Source organism: Frankliniella occidentalis, unplaced genomic scaffold (genome assembly GCF_000697945.3).
Source record: "Frankliniella occidentalis isolate FOCC.00 unplaced genomic scaffold, Focc_3.1 Scaffold26, whole genome shotgun sequence".
NCBI lineage: Eukaryota > Metazoa > Arthropoda > Insecta > Thysanoptera > Thripidae > Frankliniella > Frankliniella occidentalis.
Window position 1 is genome coordinate 1,750,977 of NW_026267156.1, and position 12,171 is coordinate 1,763,147.

The following is a 12,171-nucleotide window of genomic DNA, read 5'->3' on the forward strand; positions in this document are numbered from 1 at the left end:
TAAAGAGCAGTTTTGGCTCGCAGAGGCGGCGATTAGAAGTAGCCGCCTTACGGCAACTAACATTTCCCAACCGACGGCCGCAAGAGTCACCACCACAGAGGAAAGATTTTTCACGCCCGTGCGGGGTGAAGCGCATTGGGAAGTTTTGTCACGCCGAGGCGGCGAATAGCGGTTGCCGCCGGCGCGGCGAGAAAAGTAACCTCTGAGCGAGGGTAAGAATTCTTACCCTCAACACGGGAGACGCGACGGCACATTACCCCGGGCAGGGCGACAAATCGTTTCTTGCCGCGCGTGAGGTGATTGTCGAAAATTGTCACCCTCGGCAGAGTAATATCTGCGCAAAAGTTACCTTTCGGCTTTACAGTGTACCCCTCTGTACCGTCTGTCTCACACACTGACACAAGTGTGTGTGTGTGTGTGTGTGTGTGTGTGTGTGTGTGTGTGTGTGTGTGTGGCCTAGCTCAGCGCGAGAACCAATTATTGCTACCGTCAGTACGGTCCTAGCTCATTCCATTAATCCGCCATACAATATATAATGCTGGATATAATGCCCTTTTACTCAATTTCAATTATAAAAAAAGAAATCTCTTGATTTTTTTGCGGCCGTATTGTGTGATGTTGTATATTTGTGTTTCTGTTCGACGACAGTGAGTAGAGTGGAGGCGCCGAGCTCAGTGGGTGGCGCTGCGCTTCGAGCAAGACTCTGTGTGTGTGTGTCTGTGTGTGTGTGTGGGTGCACTGGCCTATCAGGATGCGCTCCGGGCGAACAGAGTGGGCTGCGGATATCGCACCCGGCAAAAAATATATCAATTTAAGCAAAAAAACAAGCAACAAAAAGACTTAACAACACAACAACACGTGTTTCTATGTTCTGTTATATCTCCATCGTCACTGCTGGTATGGTTGGTATACCCAGCAACACGGACGCGACGCGGGTGTCAACACCGACATCGGCCAGTCCGAAACACAAGACAGGCAGCGGGCGAGGCTTCTCACAATTATAGTGCAGTGGCACAACGCCTCTCGTCGGGCGAGCAGCTTATTCCGTCGAGACGGCTCGGCGGCGGCAGCAGCAGCAGCAGCAGCAGCAGCAGCAGCAGCAGCAGCAGCAGCAGCAGCAGCAGCAGCAGCAGCAGCGGGGGGTGCATACGCTACACGGGCAACAGTTAATCCCGATATCATTGGTGGTGGCCCAGTTCCCTGCTCCCCGGCCACGGCGACGGCCTTGGAGGCCACAGCGACGGCGGCAGCACGTACTGCACTCCACGGCCACCGTGACGAACAGTAACGACGGCAAAGTGATGATAAATCGGGGAAAAGTGTGTTGTTGCTGTTGTGGTGGTGTGCTCTAATTTATGGACCCAGCGTCACTTCATTTCCGAAAACAATAAACTCCTCCGCAAGAGGTGTCTCCAAGACGATAACAACGACAACCGAAACAATTCCCACGCTGCTCTACAAAATGTAAAGTAAAACAAAAAAATCTCACTTTTACTGCCCAGCCAATATGGAAGCTAAGGCAGTCATTTCTTTTTGTATTGGACACACCTTTGTCTCTGCAGTGACCCTGCTCTTTTGTCCCCTCCTCCCACCGAAAAGCCTTAGGCCAGAAGGCAGAGTGTGACAGAGGAGGGGTCGGAGGTCAGGAAAAGCATCCGCTTACAACGTTTGTCCTTATTAGGGGGGAATACAGTTACACCCAGCTAAAGAAAAAGTAGGAAAATCGCACTTCGAGCGCCTGCGAAACTGAGGATAGGCAACTAGGTTATACACAGTTGTCGTGCGGGTCGGCCTACCCTCAACGTGGCAGGGGTTAGACTGTCCTACTGAAGACGGAGAGTGCCATCAAGAGGAGGAGGGAATGGGCGGGGCGGGGAAGGGGGGTGCACGTGCACAGAGAGAGAGAGAGAGAGAGAGAGAGAGAGAGAGAGAGAGAGAGATGCCCGGCGGGGACGCTCTGTAGATGACGCTAGTCCTATGCGCCGGCCAACGTTGTTGCTCCCGATGGCGAAGCAAACGAAATGAAAATAAAATACGAATTAACGCACGCCGCTCTGAGAAAGTGAAAAGCGTCGTCGGCTAATGGCCGGTGGGGGGTCCGGCGGGGTCCAGCCCCTAATACGAGCCGCGCCCCCCTCGGCCACTACAAAGAGGGCGAGAGGAACTACTCGCGCCGGCACCGCCGGGAGGAGGCCGGAGAGGAGCCCTCCGCGGAGACGAATGGCCACCATTTGTCCGTTTGTCGGGGGGAAGGCCTTCCTGCCCGCTGCCCCTCTGTAGCCTTCTACCGCGGTGTAGCGTGGCGGGGCGTGGCGGGGCGTGGCGGGGCATGGCGGGGCGGGGCGTACGAGCCGGCATGCGGCATGCGCATAGCTGCACGGGGCCCGCCGATAACCGCAGCGCGGCAGCCCCAGTTGTTGGGGTAGGTGTGTTTCCTGTGGGACGTGAGCCGCTCGCAAACTTTGACCGTGACCGACCGACTGACCGACCGACCGCGGCAGAAAAGACCGACCGTGCGTGCGATCAACCGCGACCGAGATACGGCTGGACCCTTCGGCATTCTTGGAGTGTGATTCCGGAAGCGTAGAAATTTAAATTTTTCAGAAAAGTGTTTGAAAAAAAATTATGCAAGATTATTTTTCTCAAAATGTTTCAATTTTTTCCTTAGAAGTCTTATATTTTTCCATTTTTTCTGGAAATATTTTAGTTTTTCTAATTTAGTTCTGATGGAAAAGTTTCCAAATTGTTTTTTTGAAAAATTTCGGGCTGTAAAATCTTAATTTCCGCGACGACGCGGGTCGTCCCCGCATTGAGCGCGAGTTGCCCGTCTTTCTCCTGCATGACGACATGCATCAAGGGGACGAAAACACATGGAGGCATAACCAAGGGCACTAATTAGAAGTGCGCGTGCCTGTGTGTGAGTGAGTGCATCAGCAGTCGGCCTACACTTCCAGAAATAAGCGTGGTACGATAATGGAACTGGGTGAGACCTCATCCTAATGGACTATGCCCCCCCCCCCTCCATTCTCTCTCACTCTCTCTCTCTCTCTCTCCATCTTTACATCTGATGGTGAAATGAGAGCGCCATTATCAAAACATCCCGCACACGAAACTATGGCCCTTTTTGTCGCTCAGAAAAGAAAGTAGTTTAGATCAATAATAATCGCACTCATATTTAAAATGGATGTAATCACCACCTGGTTTGGGTTACACGAGGTGTCACTCAATTTCTCCATTGCACTCAACTTCCAACGCGATTGTTGTAGTTGTTTAGGAGTAGCAGAGGGGAAAGAGGAGGGGGATCGGGCGGTGGAAGATTGGACTCTGCTGAAATAACATGAAAGCAGGTTGAGCAGAGCAGAGAAAAGTTCGCATTGAACGCGTGTAAAACTTTACGACTACTCACCGTCGACTTTCTTGTCGCTCTGGTTGGGCTGCTCGGTAGCCCAGTCCTGCTATCGGCCGGTCATCTCTTCCACGAGCCTCCCTAACCTCTCGATAGGCTCGCTAAGGGATTCTTAATGTACGGCGATAACCTTTGGGTCCGGCGCGGGCGTGCACACACGAAGCGCCGCACTGGGAACGCAATGCGCCAATAACTCCTGAAAAATAAACGCAGACAACACTTTTCACAACATTATCTTTAGGACAAAAATACACAAGTCTGGGACTGGAGAGAGAGTGAAAGAGGAAAAAAAGAAGAGGTTTGCCAACTAGACACCATAAATTGTTTATTGGGGTGTGCGAACACGAATCAGGCATTAACGGAAGCAGAGCCCTTCCCCTGCTGCCAGCTTGAGAAAGTCAAATCTGTAACTAACTGCCAAGGGTTGGTGTACACGGTAGCGTCGACCAAATGTCCACTCTACGACAAGATTGTATTGGCACCCTCTAGGCGCGCTACGAGTGCAAGCGACGCAGCGACGCCCGGCATCGCTGCAGCTGTCACTTTTTTGAGAGGCCGAGCGAGGTGTCCGGTTTTCGTTCAGCCGCTCCCGAAACACACACGCACACACACACACACACACACGTGGACCCGGCGCACGCGTCGGTCGACCCTCTTCCCTTTCACGTCAGTTAATTACCCCAGCATTACGCCCAGGAGGGGGGGAGATATGATTCCCTGCACAAAGTGCACGCAAGACCTTTCATAACAAACAGGGCGAACCACCCATATCACGTGCTACAATTTGCCGAAAAACCTGCAACATTTTATCAGGACGCTATGGCCTTCCCTTCTCTTAAAACGCTTTATCAAAAAAAAAAAAAAGAAGAAAAAAGGTAACGAGGGGGGAAGGGATAAGCAGTACCTAATAACCCACTCGTAATCTCTGTTTCCTGTTGGCGTGACCGAGGCGCCCATATCGTGACACCATATGAAGACATCTCACACGCCGCCGCGGCCACAAGCCTTCCGTTTCGGTTCCAGCGGCCGCTCTCAAAGAGCCGCTTACCCCAAAGGCCCTTACCCACAATCATAGTCATTTCCACAATTTTACGACGTGTTTGCCGTGGTGACCACAAAAAAAGAGCTGTTGATTCTTCAAATAATCGGTCGTAGAATGGCTTTCTCCTGAGTTACGATGCCAGCCGCCGCGGGGCACAAAGCAGCCCAAAACGAGCAGGCGACCCTCTCTCCTTCTCACAAAACTCATCTACACCAATCACACCTTTGCTTCTTTACCTGACTGATAAAAAACGTTGCCATTAGTTTTTCGCAAAGGTACAGTACCCTCGAGGTAACCCCGTAAAACGAGAGGGAGTGTGTGTAAGTGCCACTCTGCAATCCAACGTGCCCTGCAAAGAAAATCTCTGTACAGCTTTGTCCTTACACAACCATGCGTGTAAACTACTCGTAGCAACGGTAGCAAACATGTGTGTTTGAATTGCACGGTAAAGCAGGTAAGACCATATGGACAACAATGATAATAATGTTTTAACATTGGCATTACAAAGTTTTTTCCTTGATAGATTAACACGAACTCTGTCTGCAGTAAGGCCTGCTTCGTTTGCGTTCATTCTCGCTGCTGTCGATCGTACTGTCGTAACTGTCGATAAAAACTCACTGACATACAGCGCCGCTACACCATTACCTGCACCGCCTTCATCTACTTCCGTCCAAACATTAAAACACACACACACACACACACGGGAGAGGTAAGCGCATGCTCTATGTTTGGGGGGAGGGGAGGGAGAGATGGAGAGAGAGAGAGAGAGAACAAAAAATCGTAACGCAACAACACTACACTATTACTATTATGTAGTAGGAGACGGACAGTCTAAACAGACGAACACACGGGCGAATTGAATAAGATTGAGCCATTAGCCCTGCGGTTGTGTGCGTGTCTCTGTCTCTGTCACTCTCTCTCGCTGTGTGTGTGTGTGTCGTGCGGTCAGCCACCGCGGCAGCAAACAGAAGGGGAGCCTCATGACGATAATTTCATCATTATAAAGCAATATCCATTTAGCCTAGGACATTTTTCGGCCCCGGGGAGAAAACACACGAACAGGAGGGTTGAGTAATTGATCGGGTGTCGTCCCCCTTTGCGGCTGCCGTTGTGAGTTACGAGCTCGGCCCGCTCAGCAACAACAAGGCCGTCGAGCAGCCCGCCGCGCAGCACACCACCGTTATCTCGGAAAAACATCATAACAAACGTGAGAAACGAGCAAAAATGTTGAAGCGTGCGGAGTGGATATTTCATGGCGGCTAATGTGGCGGGCCGGTGCCACATGATGGGCCGGGACGGCCGGGGGGATATACGTTGCTGATGGAGGACCTGCGCGTCCCCCCGGAGCATCGCGGGGCCTCCAGCCTCGCCTCCAGCGCCTTCCCCGGGGACGCACGCGCGTTGCCCCGAGGAGGAGAGTGCTGACGCGAGAGTGCTGAAACTATGATCGCGTCCAAGCGGACGTCCGAGGACATTATTTACCCCCAGCGCCTTTGCGCGCCTTGATCCGATCCGGGGATCGGGATTTGTCAAGAGGGAGTGGGAGAGCGAGAAGGAGGGAGGGAGGGAGGGAGGGAGGGAGAGATTGGGGGAGGGAAGGGCGGGCATCAGTGTATTATTTACTGCTCGCGAATACATGATATATTGAACCCTCCCGGCCGTTTCCAAGTGCCGGTAGAAAATCATTGTCACCCCTTCTCTCATCGAGCATGGGATGGGACCCTCCTATCGCCTAACACAACACTCCCCCACATCACCACCCTGGTAGAATAGCAAATAACATACGCTATACTATTTCTTTCACACCCCCGTACAGGAAGCGAATGGATTTCATGTGTTCAATTTTAGTTTAATTTACCTTAACATTTTTCGATGCTATTTTTGTAATATTTGTGCAAAAAAAAAGCAAATTACGGATAATAATAATAGTAATAATAATAACAACACAGAGGCTTTGTTTCAAAAACTAGTCAATCCTCGTTTTAGAACGCCCGAATTAAGAATGTATACAAGTTAATATCAGACGCACGTCATTCAATACAGTTACGGAGGCTCGCGCGGCGTTTCGTTCGCTGCAGGGGAGGCAGAACTGTTTTTTTGGCGGCCCTGGCGAATCTGGCAAATCTTTGACATCCCTTTGTCGCTGGCACGCGCTGCACGTGGGAGGTCCGGCTTGTATAATGTTCATCGCTTTGCATAAGCCCCGCGCAGCCTCGATGAGGACGGCATAGAAGTGTCCTTACTTAGCACGGCCGCCCGCCGCCTGAATCAGAGTCCAGCGCCGTAAGTGTGTATTTGCGTTTCAATGAGGAAGTCACGCCGAGTTTCGCTAATTGTTATGACGGGAAAAGTTTATTTTCAGAGAGCCTACTTTTGTCACGGCAATTTTCCTTTGCATTTAGTAAATGTACTGTTTTTAGGGTCCGGCGTTAAAACTATCCTATGGTAGGTAACTTTCTTTCTGATGGGGTTACTCTGCGCCATAAAAACAGTTTCTTTGATCCAAGTATATTTAAGGCTACAGTAATTTTTACGTAAATTCAAAGATATTGTCGTTCAAATGAGGAAAAAATTCAACATGTTTAATACGTTTTCCTCAACATAAAGGAAAAATATTCCTCAATTTAGGTTGAAATTTTCCCTGAATCAAAGAAAACATTTCCTGGGTATTTACCACAGACGAAACCTTAGCGCATTTTACCAAAAAAACAAGAACTTGCGAATACGACTAGTAATGCGGAGTGAACAAACTCTACCGCTAAAAAAGACGGAAATTTTGTGTCCGTGTGAATTATGACGTGGGTTAGCCACGAATTTTTCACCGGACAGACGAGAGAGGTTAGTGCCGCAGGTCGCAGCCGTCTTTTTAGTGTCACCCACACCGCGGGCAAGGGGCGCTCCCCCGCGGTGAGGCCTCCCCCGTGCCACTGCGGCGAGGAAACCTGTCCTCGCCTCACAAGGGAAGGTTTTTAGGTGTTACACACCAATTTCGCTGGGCGCGGTACATATTGCAGGGGACATATGTAGATTAAGATTAGCACCGGTTTTAGCTGCCCATACTACGTTTTTCGTTTGTTTTGGACAATTTTTAGTAGGAAAACATCATAAAACCAGAAAAAATGTGATCTTCTAATGCCTATATCTCCGGAACCGCACGGAAAAAAAAGATTCGCTGAGCCAGCTAACATATTGACTGGTATCTGGACAGACAAGCACATAAACTTCTGTAACCACTATATTGTCTACTCTAATCAATCATTGGCTGTGCCAGTCAAAAATTAGCTGTAAGAGCTCATCCCTTACCTTAATCAGTCGAGGTCTACCTTACTGATGCAGGCGAATCATTACTTCATACAACTTATCTTTGACTGGTACAGCCAATGATTGATTAGAGTAGACAATATAGTGATTACAGAAGTTTATGTGCTTGTCTGTCCAGATACCAGTCAATATATTAGCTGGCTCAGCGAATCTTTTTTTTTTCCGTTCGTTTGAGCTACACCCCCCAGATTTTGCACAGAGGTACGCCGAATTTGTAACTAAATTACTGTGAAGTATAATTTTTTTCGAAAAACATCGAAGAAAATGTCACAAACTATGTGCACCTTCCTTACTTGGGTTTCGACTTGGATTTCGGACCATTTCAATAATTTTTTTCGACTCTTCCCATATTTTTAGACAAATAAGGTATCCATGCGGACTACCTCTGTGCAAAATCTGGATGGCGTAGCTCAAACGGTTCCGGAGATATAGACTTTTGAAGATCACATTTTTTCTGGTTTTATGATGTTTTCCTACTAAAAATTGTCCAAAACAAACGAAAAACATAGTATGGGCAGCTAAAACCGGTGCCAATCATAATCTACATATGTCCCCTGCAATATGTATCGCGCCCAGCGAAATTGGTGTGTAACACCTAAAAACCTTCCCTTGTCAGTCAATCTGGACCCTGGTTAGGCGGCGCTCGCCTGGCCACGTCGTCGTCTCAATGGACTCGAGGGCCCGCGCGCGCAGAGCCGAGGCAGCGCATTGCGCGCGCCAATTCGACTGGAAGACGAATTGGGCTGCGTTTTCATATTCGAAAGATGACCACCGCCACACATTTCTCCGATTACAGTCAGCCGCCATCTCCCCAGCCTTCGTCGCAGGCATAGCCTCCTGGGGACGAGTAGAAAATGAGGAGAGGGGTGGGGGGGGGGGGGGGTTCGGCTGCCTTTCCGTGACCGTTCCCCGAGCGAGGTGCACCCGCCGGGGCCCGCGGGCCGGCTCTGGGCTTCTGGTGAAATGAAATGGGAGACTCAGTGGGCCCCTCAGAGGCCATCACTCTGGCGGAGCGGGGCCGTGGGCGCATTAATATGGGACAGGACAGCACAATGTGGAAACCTAAACCTGAGCAGCACAGCCAAGCACCGGCAAGCGCACCGGTACGCCACCGCACCGAGCGGCCAGCGCGGCGGCCAGCGCGGCGGCCAGCCAGCCTTGAAATCGACATATCGCACAAAAATCGATACATCCAAGCAATCCAAGCCACGCCGCGATGCCCTACGCCGCCGCACAGTCAGCAGCGGTACCCGTGTCCTCCTAACGCCCAGCCCAGCCGCGCGTCCCACAAGCAACCATCAACTTGGCTCTTTTCTCGGTTCAGTTTTCTATTCCCGCCAGACAACTTCGTGATCAAGCTCACAAGCGTAGGACAATCGCACCAGCTGTAAAACGTATACCAAGTTTGTCCTGTTAGAGTCCACGGAGATATTGCCCTTTCCTTTCGATTGTCAGTAATACCGTGACTATTAGGTGAGTACTATAGTGCTTTTCTATAGGAAAGTAAAGAGAGTTAAAAAGTTGATTTATTTTGAAAAATACAGAACCTCGCGCATTCGTCACGCAGGTAGAGCCTCTCCATGGGAGCTCCGCCAATGTGCTGCTTTTATATCGCACACGTGGAAGAATCTTCCTCCGCATCCATAAATCAGCGCGGCCAAATACTAAGTCGGGTATTGCACTGGATGAGGCGCGGGCGTCATCACCGCATACAAATTACTTAAATGCGTGAATACATTACATCTACTAACAGATGTGGGAGCTGTGTGCTCTCCGGTCCTGTGGGTAGAGAGTTCGAGCGAGCGAGCGAGCGAGAGAGAGAGAGAGAGAGAGAGAGAGAGAGAGAGAGAAAGAGAGAGTCAAAAAGACGCGGGTGGTGGAGAAGCAAGCACGTGCACCAGACAGCACGGACGAGAACAGCGGCGCCTCGACTAGAACGCACAATAAATTTAGAATATGTTAATAATCATGATCAAATTTTTCAAGTCAAACCAGACTCTTTTATTGTAGTAATTTTTAAGGCAAACTTATGCAAACATTACGCGAAGATTAAATAGGATGGATAACTTCTGCAGATAGTTTATAGGATTGTGAATTTGCAACTTTTTGTAAGTCTTATAAAAGCTATAGAAGTCTGTTTATTAAACGAAATTACTTAAAACTTTTCGCAGCATGATGACAAATATGCTGTATCCTAATGGACACACCACCTACATATGAATGCATACGTATACGCCGGGTGCCGCAGGAGAGGCGCGGTCGGTTCGGTCGTTGAAATATCCGTCTTCCTGAAGTTTCATCCACTCGGACCGGCCGGCTGGTCGTCCCCTCACAGCGTCGTCGTCACAATATCAGCCCCGCGGCCGGCGCGCACACTCACGTTACACAGTCTGCTCACTTTGTTTAGCTCTGCCAATGACCTACAGCTAACAGATTGACTGACTGAGACTGACGGTCGCTTGTCGATCCATTTTCTATCGTGCGTGTGTCGTTTTCGTCCAGCGGCTCGGCTCCAGGTAAGGACTCGCGCTCCAGCGGCAGTCCTTGCCCTGCTGGAGTCCAGCGGTGCTCCAAACTCCCAGAGCGCTGTGTGTCGTGTGGTCCGGGACTGACAGACGGACTTGCAGGCCAAGGGCTTAAAACAGACAGCCCAGGATAAATAGCGCGTCAATAGCGCGAGGCCACGCTCCGCCGACATCACCATCATCGAAGCGTCGCCAATCACCATCGGCAACATTTAGAAAGAAAAAAAAAACGTAAACGTAAAGCACAAAGACAAAAGAAAAAAAAGGTCATCGTCCAAAAATATGAGGGTTGAAAAATCATTAATACGCAATAAAGGAAAAAGTCATCAAGAAAAACAACTCATTAAGTATTTCTATAATAATTTTTTTTATATTTTTATTGCAATGCGACAATTTCCGTAACCACCGTCTAATGAGACTTGCGCACCGTTAGCAATTACGCACCCGATAGCAGTTGAGCAGGCCTGGTGGTCAGGTGAAGAGGTAGGTCGGGGGAGGGGCGGGGTGATGGGGTTGATGGATGAAGACGGGCGGGTAAAGGGAGAGGGGGGAGTGTTCTGGTGTTATTACGCAGGCGCTATGCATATACTAGCGCCATCCTCAGAACACACACTTCCCATACCTCTCTCTCTCTCTCTCTCTCTCTCTCTCTCTCTCGCTCACACACATGTACACGCGCGACAGATTAATGAGACAAGGCTGCTCTGCGATCATACGGACCGAGGTCCGTCTGCCGTTCGTCTCAGCCCGCGAGCTGGACCCCCCCCCCCCCCCCCCCTCTCTCTCTCTCTGACGCAGCCCATCGCGGCCGCGGGTCACACCGGCCGAGCACTTCCCCGTCGTCGGGTCTCGGGATCTTCTGCGCGCGCGCGCCCGATTTAAAACTTGATCGAGGCGTTTGTAGTTTAGCGGGGCGCTGATGGCCGAGCGGTCAGCAGCAGCAGCAGCAGCAGCAGCATTAGCGGCGCGTCCCGATCCTGAGGAAGAAAAACGAGACGCGTAATCCGCCGCGCGGTGCAGCGTCCGCATTGATTCAGCGCGGCGAGATATTTATTAGCGAAATTGGACTCGCGCCTCTACGTCCCTCCCTTTCACCTCAAAGACGCGCGCGGTGCGGTCAGCCCCGGCTCGGCTCGTCCTCACTCGGCTTCGGCTCGGCTTGGCTTGACTCGGCTCGGCCTGACTCGGTTCGCATGACACATAAGTGCTCTGCTGCCACAGAGGCGCCCCTTGGCCGCCGACCGCGCCGTCATGAAGAAGGAAGCCTCCCTTTGTGAGCGGCGCGACGCTTCCACGGCCCATTCCGATTGGCCCCGCCGCTGGCCGCCGGCCAATGAGAACGCGGCGCGGGAAAGTTTTGCGCGCGACGGCGGCGCGAAGTACAAAAGTTTATGACGGCGAGAGAAGTTGGGGGTGTGGTGCTGGTGCTGGTGGTGGAGAAAACACTCTGCGCGGGTCATGCAAAACTGATAACAGAAAAGAAAGAACTCGACCGGCGAAGCGCCTGTGACCAGTGAGATAGGCAACCCGGCAGGACACGCACGTCCGGCGGGGCGGTCTACCTCCCAGGCGCTTCCATACCGGACACACCAGCAGCAGCATGAGCAGCGGAAAACAAACAAAAACTTGAACGAAACCTTCCCTAGCGGCGGCGCAGGGCTCCCCCCGCTGCTCTCCCGAGGACCTTCCCTTCTCTCCACAGCTCTGGTACACTTCGAGAGAGTCGTCGCTCTGCTTCTTTGCAATATCTTTTACGGCGCATTGTGCTCGGGGGAGCGGCTATGGCCCGACTACTGCTGGAGGAGGCTCCAGGGAGAGGAGGCGTCCGCTGGAGGACAGTTTGTGTTTGTTTGACTCTGTGTGTGTGTGTGTGTGTG

General features: G+C 51.1%; 1 protein-coding gene across 1 annotated transcript in view; it reads right to left on the reverse strand.

Moving 5' to 3' along the window:
- The window catches only part of LOC113208659 (uncharacterized), a 199,034-nt gene that overhangs the window by 7,432 nt on the left and 179,431 nt on the right, over positions 1-12,171 (reverse strand). Inside the window, exon 4 of the transcript XR_008010907.1 lies at positions 3,407-3,599. The gene's annotated coding sequence lies outside the window, so the exon portion shown is untranslated. The remainder of the gene's footprint in view (positions 1-3,406; positions 3,600-12,171) is intronic.